Source organism: Ambystoma mexicanum, chromosome 3q, assembly GCF_040938575.1.
Source record: "Ambystoma mexicanum isolate Mex_15411 chromosome 3q, UKY_AmexF1_1, whole genome shotgun sequence".
NCBI classification, from domain to species: domain Eukaryota; kingdom Metazoa; phylum Chordata; class Amphibia; order Caudata; family Ambystomatidae; genus Ambystoma; species Ambystoma mexicanum.
In genome coordinates this window covers 720,766,692-720,777,401 of record NC_090926.1, presented here as the reverse complement: position 1 = coordinate 720,777,401, position 10,710 = coordinate 720,766,692, and positions in this window count along the sequence as shown.

Below are 10,710 nucleotides of genomic sequence, written 5' to 3'. Positions count from 1 at the left end.
CCCTCTGCTAACCCTCTTCTCACCTCCAACTTCCGACCAATCTCCCTTCTCCCCTTCATCTCTAAGCTCCTTGAGCGCTTAGCATACTCTCAACTCTCCTCTTTGGCCTCCTCCCACCCCCTCTCACCCCCTCTCAGTCTGGATTCCGCCCTAAACACTCCACTGAGACTGCCCTCACTCACGTACTTAATTCCCTCCTCTCTGCTCGCTACGCCAAACAATCCTCACTTCTAATCCACCTTGACCTCTCTGCTGCTTTCGACACTGTCAACCACCTCTTACTTCTCAGCACTCTGTCCTCCTGTGGCTTCAAAGGCACTGTCCTCTCCTGGCTCTCCTCTTACCTCTCCAACCGATCTTTCACGGTCTCCTGGGGTAGCCGTACCTCAGATAGCCTCCCCCTGAGCTATGGAGTCCCTCAGGGTTCCGTACTTGGACCCTTTCTCTTCTCTCTCTATACCTCCCTTCTCGCCCCTGTCATCTCTTCCTTCGGCATCTCTCACCACTTCTACGCCGATGACACCCAACTCTTCCTCTCCTTCTCTTCCTTCACTGCTGACCTCCACCACACTCTTTCTTCCTGCCTCATGGCCATAAAAAACTGGATGTCTTCCCACTTTCTTTCCCTCAACACTGACAAGACGGAAGTACTTTTCTTTCCTCCTAACACTACCTCCCCACCCCCCCCTTCATCTACTTTCCCCCTTCCAATCTCCCCATCTCGTCCCACGCCCGCAATCTTGGCCTCCACCTGGACTCCTCTCTTTCCTTTTCTAACCATATCTCCCTAACCTCTCGCGCCTGTCGGCACCACCTGTTCAACATCCGCAAGATCCGCTCTTCCCTCACTTTCCACGCTTCTAAACTCCTAATTTCCTCCCTTATTTCTCCCGCCTCTTCTACTGCTCCTCTTTTCTTTTTGGTCTCCCCGCCTCTCACCTGACTCCCCTAAAATCCATCAACCACTCCTCAATCCGTACTCTATGTCTTCTCAGTCCTCGTGACTCTATCTCTGCCTCTCTCTCTCAACTCGGCTGGCTTCCCTTCCTCTCACAACTGAAATTTCAATTCCTCTGTCTTGTCTACAAATCTCTCCGTGACCTCGCCCCCGCTATCTCTCTTCCCTCCTCTCATTTTACCATCCTTCCCGTTCTCTACGGTCCGCTGATCTCTACCTTCTCACAGTACCCCCTGCCCCTTGAGCCGCCTTGCGCTTCCGCTCCTTCCAACTCCTGGCCCCCCTCCACTGGAATTCTCTACCTCTCTCCATCCACTCCTCCTCCACCTACTCATCCTTCCACTCCTCCCTGAAATCCCTTCTTCTCCACTCCCCTCCCTGACGCTCTCCTTACCCCCCTCTCTCCTCCCCAAACCCCATACCCCCCTCCACTCACCTCCCCCTCCTCCCACTGACCTCACTGGACACTGCCACCTAGAGGGCAAGAGGCCACCTGGGACTCTCACACCCCTGCTCCCCCCCATCTCCCACCCTGCTAGCATCGATCCTGATTCTCATACCCTCTACCATCCCCCTCCCCCCCTCTCCCTCCTGCTCCCCTCTCCTTGAGTAAATTGTTCCACATACTGTACTTCTGGTTTGTTTCACGTTTGTAATGAGCTTCTCAAAATGTTGTATCTTGTTGTTAACCTATAAAGCGCTTTGGCGTAAAGCGCTATATAAATTCAATAAACATAAACATAATTTATCTACATCAGATCCCATTTTAGGCCAGTAGAAATAAAGAGAAATCCTTTCCTTGATCTTCTTAAAACTTAAGTGACCAGCTAAAGGAATCTCATGGGCTAACTGTAGAAACTAGGATCTCACCGCCTTAGGCACTACAAGTCTTCTGTAGGCCCCTGAGGTAGACTCTATAGGCTCACTGTAAAGGAGGCCATCCTCCCAGTACAGCATGTGCTTCCCTGGCTCTTGTCCTTCCAGCTGGGAAGATGCCTGTTGGCGATGTCCTTCAAGAGTAGGACACTTTCTTTGACCTCTGCTGAAGTTTGCCTTACAGGGGTACCTTCTGCAAGCAAAGTCTGCAGCTCAGGATGGTCTTTAGGATCCAGATCTCCAAAAGGGGGGAATGACTTCTTCCAGTTCTGTTTCACCAGTAACTGTTTCACCATCCTCTGGTTGGTCCTCCCACTCAGCCTCAGCTGGTGGAGGGGTCACAGGGGTGACCTTCGACTGTCCTCTCGTGGATGTCTGGTTTTGTGCACAGGGGTGATACCTTTCTTTCTTCCTGAGACCTTGGGATTCCCCTTTGTCTCTTTCTTCCTGGAATTAGAAGTTGGTTCTACCTGTGGACTGGGTGTTATAGGTACCTCTGTAACAACCCATTGAGAGTCATCTAAAGTGAGCTCTGTGTCCTTCCTAGTCTGCTCCTGCTTCCTTTTACTGGGAGGTCTAGGGGTGCTTGTTACAACTCCAAAAGCGTTTAAGTCATTCCCCAACAGGACTCTGCCAGGCACCTCATTCTGTACACTGACAGGTATTCTTACAGTCATATTGTTGCGCTGGATGAGAGCTGGTAGTATTGGAACCATCTGGACAGGGCCTCCATCAAGCTTAGTGGGACCTTTGGGTGTCTTAGCAACATCCTCGGGTTTGACAAAGATTTCATCCACTACAGTAATGCTGGCCCCAGTGTCTCTAATGGTAGGCGTCTCCTGTCCATTAACACGTCAACCGTCTTTGTAATATTCTTTTGTGTTATCTGTAATAGAGTTATACACATCTACATTCTGCTGGTCCCACAGACCCAGGGACCACGGTCCAACGCCTGACTTGTAATGAGGGCCTCTATGTAACAACTCTATAATAGGTCCCACCACTAACACCAGTGTTAGGCAAGATTGTATGTAGTACCCTTTGGGTGCACTACAATAACCTTGCCCTCCTTGCAATAGGGACCCAACCTTTGGTATAAGTCTGAACTACACAGGTTGGTAGTGTGGCTGAGCAGCCAGGCTTATCTCAAGAGCGGTCAATGTGAGCAGTAATGTTGTGGCACATAGTTTCACAGTAACAGTTATCCGAATAAAAACGTACACTCAAGCTTTCTTGATAAAACAATTATTAATTTATTTCACAGTCAGTTGTATAAGCCTTCTTCAGAGGAGAGCAACATATATAACACTTATAATACACGTTTAAACACTCTGGGCCTCATTACGAGTAGTGCAGTAAAAACGGGGTCATTACCGGCCTTGAGGTATGAGCGGGTCCGTGCTCGTATGACGCCGCTAATAGTGGGTGATTACGAGTACGCGAGCACGCGCAAACCCCCATGCCGGTAATGGGCATACCGGCATGCCGCTAAAGGCCCTCCAACCCCCCGATAGCGCCATCACGGGACCCAGCGATACCGCCTCTGCCTAGGAGGAACCACTTAATACCGACCCGGTAATAACAGCATGCTAATACCGGGCTCGTAATACCGGACCCGGGAGTAATGTCATCGCGTCGGAACAGGAAATGTGCCAGCAACCATCTTTAAAAACACAATCCATTGCACTCCTCCCAAACCAGCAGTTGTTTATAGGAGAGACCAGTGGCAAAACTCTCACCATGTTGAAGGCAACCTGGAAGACTACCCCCCGCCTGGGGAAAAAGTGCTTTTCTGATGCAGAATTGAACATGCTTGCAGACACCCTAGCTGCACATGCTGATGTGATAAATGAGCAGAACCTGAAGCGTGAGGTGCAAAAGCGCAAGAAGGAGGTCTGGCAGGAGGTAGCCCGCAAGGTCTCCGCTGTTGGAACCACCCCGCGGACAGTGAATGATTGCAAGAAGAGGTGGGATGACCTCAGCCTCAGGGTTCGCAATATCCTGTCAAGCAACAGGACGGAGGCCATGGCTACAGGCGGGGGTCCCCACTCTCCTGCCAAACTGACCACCTGGGAGGAGACGGCAAGCACTTCCATCAATCTGGAGTCCATTCAGGGATTTGGGGAGATGGAGACGGGTGCGGCATCAACTGCAGATGGAGGTGAGTGACCCTGCAGATCCCTGTAGGGGAAACCATGACGTAGCACAAGTGATGTGGAGGAGAGTCTAGGCAAGGCAATGCATGTCCCACACACATCAACATATTCTTGTCCAGATGGAAGGCCAAACCCTGCCACACTGAAATGTATGCTGAGTGCCAATCCCAATACCAACACACAGCCAACACACAACACGGACTGTGCCCATGTAATACATCACACAAACCCCAATGCAACGGCATGCCACCTGCCATGCAGCAAATGCCAAAATGCCCCCTTCATACTATCCTGTGTGACACACCTGTAAGATATGAATGCATGATAAATTAAATAAATACTCCACAGCACCCTATAATGCATATAGCATGTAACACCATCACTGATGCCCTGCATCTCTTCTACCCCCTCAGGCACCAATGGAGAAGATGCCAGCCAGGATCACACCACAAGGGCATACACGTCCCAGTCAATGACAACGGGCAGTGACAACACCACCTCCGGGGGCCACCTCGCAGCCCACTCCTACACCCATTGCGCCTGACACCGTGCACACTGAGCTGCCTACACCCACACCAGTGGAAGGCGAGGCCGTAGAACAACAGGCCAACACCGATGATGCAGTGGAGGAGCTTGTGGACCAGGAAGGACTGATGCATGTGGAGTGTCCACACTCACCAAGCCCCGTGCCCACCCCCCGTCCAATATTCAGCTCTCACCCACCTACAGCAGTGCGGATCCCTGCCTGCACGATTCCGACCTGAGCCCCTTCCCCGAGGACAGCACTGCTAATGCAGGCCCTGTGGCAGCACCCTCGACCACTGCTGCTCCCACCATAAGCCTTGAGGCACGGCTGGCGAGGGTGGAGACCAGACAGAAGTCTATGTTGGACCTGCTCCAGCAATACATCGCCGATGGGGAGGACATGAGGCGTGGGATAGCCCAAGCCATAGTGGGGACCACAGCCACCATAGCCGCCAACACAGCCACCATAGCTGCCAACACAGCTGCCGTGAACAGCTCGGCATTGTTGATGAGAGACTGTCTGGGGGCCATCACGCAGGTCCTCACATCCATCCTGCTCCACATGCAGCAGCCACAACCCGCACCAGGCGTGCAAATGACCACAGCTTCCTCCCCATACACCACACCCGCTTCCGCTGCCCCCCCTTCCTCTGGACCCTCCAGCCCTGTGCGTCAAACATGGGAGAGTGCGAGACACACTGAAATGCTGCCCCCAGACAGCAAGAAATCCCGCAAATAGTGTGGGAGAAGTATGGGAGTGGGTGCAATGGTGTTGGCGGTGATTGGAAGTATTAGGGGTAGTACATTGGGGTGTTTTGGGAGTACATGGGGTTTTTGGAGTTCACTGGGGGGTTGGGGGAGTTCACTGGGGGGTTGGGGGAGGGCACTGGGGGGTTTTGGGAGTTCACTGGGGGGATGGGGGTGGGGGGAGTTGCACTTTCTTCAGTTGATATAAATACACCCTTTGTATTAAAAAAATTAAATGGCTGGACATTCATCTTTTCGTGTGTATCACTTTAATGTCTGACGGTGTACAGTGGCCAACTCCCCACATTCCCTGTGTGCATGTCCACATGGACACAGTGTACAATGTGTCACTGACACATATCTATCAAAGTCCCTGTGTGTCCGAAGTATTCGTGAATCAGTGATTGGTGTACTGCATGGCCATCCTGTGCATCACGTACTGGCAGGGGTGCTGCTTCTCCTCCATCTTCATCCTCATCATCCTCACCCGGTGCATGCATGTCAATGTCAGGTGGCAGTGGTAAATTTCTCCGGACGCACGTGTTGTGCAGCATGACACAGGCCATGGTTATCTTTGCCACCTTCTCAGGGCCATAAAGCAGTGCTCCACCAGACCTGCTTAGGCAGCGGAACCGCGCCTTCAACAGGCCAAAAGTCTGCTCAATCACAACACGGGTACGGGTATGTACCCGATTGTACTCCTCTTCATGGCTGTTCTGCGGGTTCCGCACAGGGGGAAGTAGCCACAGCTTCAAGGGATATCCTCCATCACCTGCAAGAGAATACAGATAGGTCTATGTGAGTCACGCTGAGCTGCCACCTTCAGGATACACAGTCATGGTCCCAGCTATTTGCTGTGGACCTGCACATGTCCCTGTACGTATGCACCAATATTGTTATGATGAATTCAATACTGCAATGTGGTGAGGTGGTCTGGATGGCGTTGGATAGATGATGCAGGGTGAAATCATGCATGCTGAGGTGGATGTACTATGGTTGTAGGACAATGTTTTGCCTCCCATTTTTGCTGTGTATAATACACTGTGCATGGTCACACTAGCCACATTGGCACAGTTGGGATCCTGTTTAGTCATGCATTGCTGGACATACACCTGGCCAGGTTGTGCGTCTTACATGTGGTCATTGATATACGTAAATGGTCAGATGTTTCCCAATGATGTGTCATGTTGGGGTTGAGAGGTTCAGTTCAGGAGTCATTAGCTCTGCGTGCATTCTCCACTCACCGTCCATTCCCATGCAGGTGGAGTATGCATCCCCCCCATTGCCACCCAGGTGGAGTATGCATTCCCGCCCATTCCTACCTAGGTGGAGTATGCATCCCACCCCATTCCCACCCAGGTGGAGTATGCACCCCCCCGTTCCGACCCAGGTGGAGTATGCATCCTGCATCCCCCCCCATTCCCACCCAGGTGGAGTATGTATCCCAACGCATCACTACCCCGATGCACTGCCATGGGCCAGTCCGGCAACTCACCAAGCAGCTAGGCACGTGGTCCTGCATGTCGCTCCATGTGACGGGGTAGCTTGGAGTTACGCAGCACCATGGCATCATGTGTTGATCCGGAAAATCGGGCGCAGCAATGTGTAATTATCTTGCTGGAGTCACATACCATCTCCACATTGATGGAGTGGTATAGCTTGCGATTGCGGTACACCTCCTCTCAGGCATGTGTTGGTGCCCTGGACTACCAATTCTATATGGGTGCAGTCCAGGGCACCAACACAATTGGGCATGCCTGCCAGTGCATGGAAGCCTACTTTGTTGACGGCTATCTCTTGGGCAGTCCGTGGTAGGCATATGTGGGTGCTAGCGTTCTTCAGGAGGGCATCCAGCACTTGGGTCAGCATGCGTGAAAATAGTGGTTGTGAAATACCATCCAGCTGGCCCACTGTGTGCTGGTAGGTGCCTGTGGCCAGGAAGTGGAGCACAGACACCACCTTTAGTAGCGGGGGATGGCAGTGCGTATTTCTATGAGGCTGGCAATGTTGTTGCCTATCATGTCCACTATGTTGGTGATGGTGTCCCGGTGCAACCGGTACAGGGTGTGGATCTGCTCAGGGGTTAAATTGAATGGACTGGGGCTGATGTGAGGGATTGGTGGCTGCCTACGAGGTACTACTGTGCTGCCTGTTGTTGCTGCTGTAGTTGTTGTAGTTGCTGTTGTTGCCGTAGTTGTAGCAGTATAGGCATGTCTTCCAGCGCCATGATTGCAACAGCTAGTGGTAGCATTTTGGTGTAGGAAGGGGTGTGGTGTGTGGGTGTACTCCTTTTCTCCTTTTATACTGGGCCAGACTCCATTGAGTCCACCTATGGTGATTGTGTGCACCTGTGGCAGTTGGCTTGATTGTTGATTGCTGTTTACGCGTGGTCCACAATGCCTGTATGGCCGCCATCATGCAGCCCCTGATTACTGCCTGCGGGATGCTGGTATTTGCATGCCCGCGTGGGTTGTGATGTCCTCCTATTACCGGCATGCTGGTATTTACTCCCCGAAGGGGTGCGTGTACGCGCCAATGCTGGTATGAGGGAGCACGGTACGGGCGGTGGCGGTATTGGCGGGTTGTCGGGTCATAATTCCATGGACCCGTTAACGATGCCGCTACTACCATTCCGCCTTCCTTTTTTCATTACCTCCATTCTCGTAATGAGGCCCACTCTGTTTTTCTAAATCAGACGATACCCATTGGGGATGGCACACAGACACGTCCTACACCCTCAGGTGACTTAAATAGCTAGGACGCTGTGGACATTGATTTATCACTGGTACATTTAGAGCAATACTGAGTTTGGTGCAAAAGATAGAATAGAGGAATAAAACAAAGGTTAACAAATAATTAATAAACAGGTAAGTACTTTTGATAGCTTCCAATGCAGAGTAAATTAACCCTTTCCTGGGGGAAAGGCCAAAGCACAAAGTTAGAGGTAAAGAAGAGTCTCTCAGGGAGCCAGGACAGCCAGGACAGCCAATGTTAATTGCACAATGTCTAGGGGAGCTTTGCAGGTAGGTAAAAAGTTTTGCATGATTTTTTTAGAAATGTTGGTAGAAAATAGAACCCTTGAAGGGCCACAAGCTGGGAGGCTTTTGAGGGGCAAAGCCTTAGCAACTCTGCAAGGTAACTAAGACAGGTCTCAACTGAGAGCAAGTAAGGCTACACAACAAGAGGTAAATTCTCATAAACTTTACAGTACCTCTGGTTAGAAGAAATGGTTCCAGCTGGCTTCTGATCCTGTACAGCTCTGCAGATCCATTTGTTCCTGAGCCTCAGTCATGGGGACAAGAAACAGGACGTCTGGGGACTCCTGCTCTGCAATGGGAAGGTCAACGGCAGCAATGGACAAACTTCAATTTAGTTGTCTTTCGATGTTTCACCTCCTCGTGCCTGACAGCAAATAGCAACACATCGGTTCTCGGGTACCACTTGAGACATTTCTCACTTCTGGGGCCCAGCAGCACTCTGTTTAGGTGGCTCAGGCTTGGTCAGTCCGGCATCAGAGAAGTCCGGAGGATCTTTCTAGCGCTCGGGTCTGACTTAAAAGCAAAGCACACAATCTAGTGTTCCACTCCCTTGCACTTCGGTTCCAGCAGCAGTGGAAATACAGCGAGCTCCGAGATGATGTCCAGGCGGGCTTACTTTGGAGTGGGTTGGTCCCACCAACTCAAAGGGAGAAGTCTTCCTTGCAGGGCTTCTCTAGTCAAGGCGAATTCGGAGCTTCAGCACCGCAGCAGGGCTTCACATGGCAAACCAACGGTCCAGGAGTTGCAGCATGCATCTCTTCCAAGTTCTTCTTTAGATTCCTTCGTCCAGTGGTCGACTCTGCGTTCCAAGCCAAAAAGCCTCGCCTTTTATGCAGGTTTCTCCCATTCATTCCAGCCCATCTGTCAATCACACAGCAGGGTGGCTGTCCTTGCCAGATAGCCGGCCGGCCAATCACCTTTGGGTCCATTCGTGTAACCAAGGGGATTAAGCACAGGGAGTTTCAGGCACCTCCATCACTTCCTGCCCCTGCCAGATATACTGGAGCCAGAGGCGGGCTTCACTCATGAATCCCGCCAAAGACAAAATGAACAAAAGGACCAAATCTGGTTTGTGGTGCAGAGTAAATCTCTAGAAGGACCTTTCCACAAAGAAATAGTGGAAAATAAAGACCGGGCCATTTTGACAAAATGGGCACCCATGGGTGCCCTACTGCAGCTTTGTACACAGCACGCAGTAAAAACACACAATGGTAGTAAAAATTAAACAACTGCAACCAGCCATTAATTGTGGAAAGGGTACCATAAAATTGTTACAAGAGAAACTAGAGCACCCTTTGCTAAGCTAGTGTGTGCTGTGTCTAGAAAGTTACAAATGTAAGTAAAGTCAATTTTGCTTTACCTCTCTCTCTTGGAAACAGCAGTTTCACCAAGAGAAGGTATTTAAACCTTTGCGAAATCTAAGCAACTTCCCTGTGCCACACTGCAGTGAAAGTGTGGTGTGTCACAATGTAAAAGATGATATCTATGGAGTTTGTCAGACTCCAAAGTTAAAAGAAACACAGAGTCTAAATCACAATAAACATACATGAGAGAGTGAGAAAAAGGGTTCACTCTCTCCAGGTTAGAAATGAAAAGTCCTGAAGTCCAGCAAAAGAGCTGGGGGCATCTAAGGTAGACGGGAATTAGCACATTTTTGAGAATCCTCGATAACACCTGCGTCGGCAGGCTCTGCACGTATGTCAAAGTGAGTGCTTTACTCGCTGTGCTATCTGAACGATTAATTATATGATTTTAATAAAATTATAAAGTTTCGATTTTACTGGAAGCTGTTTCGAAATATAAACTTCAAAATAATTGTACAGCATCACTGCATCTTTTCAATGACATTGTGCAACACGTTTTGTAATGAAAAGCATATGTCCAATATCCAGAACCTTGATTACACACTAGCAAAGTGTGTTCACTACTGTTTCCTGATCACGAAAATAAACTACAGTCTCTCCTTATCTCTCTATGTGGTTCGCCTGAACAATGGACAAAAATAAATATATGTATCACATGTCACTGTTATTACATCGAGCTGCAATTTGTGAAGTTTGCAGGCATAAAATTCATAAAAGAGACGTTTCAAAGAAAAACATTCCAATCAATGAGTTCTCTCTTACGTAATTGAATGTCTGTATCTCTTCTCATTGGATGTTCTCTTTCCAGTGAAAACAGCGCAATTGACTGACAGTATGATTTAGCTCACTTAAGTGCCTAGCTAAAATGGACTTCCGGTCATGTTCTTGATGTCTCACTTTTGTTCAATTCATCTCTTTTTGAAGTCACTTGTTAACTATGCAAAATAGAATTTTCCACATGGATATACACAATCACTTAATCAGCTGATAGTTTTTCAAATAAATCTGTTGCATTGATGGATGCTGGGCATAAACCTAGGGCCACC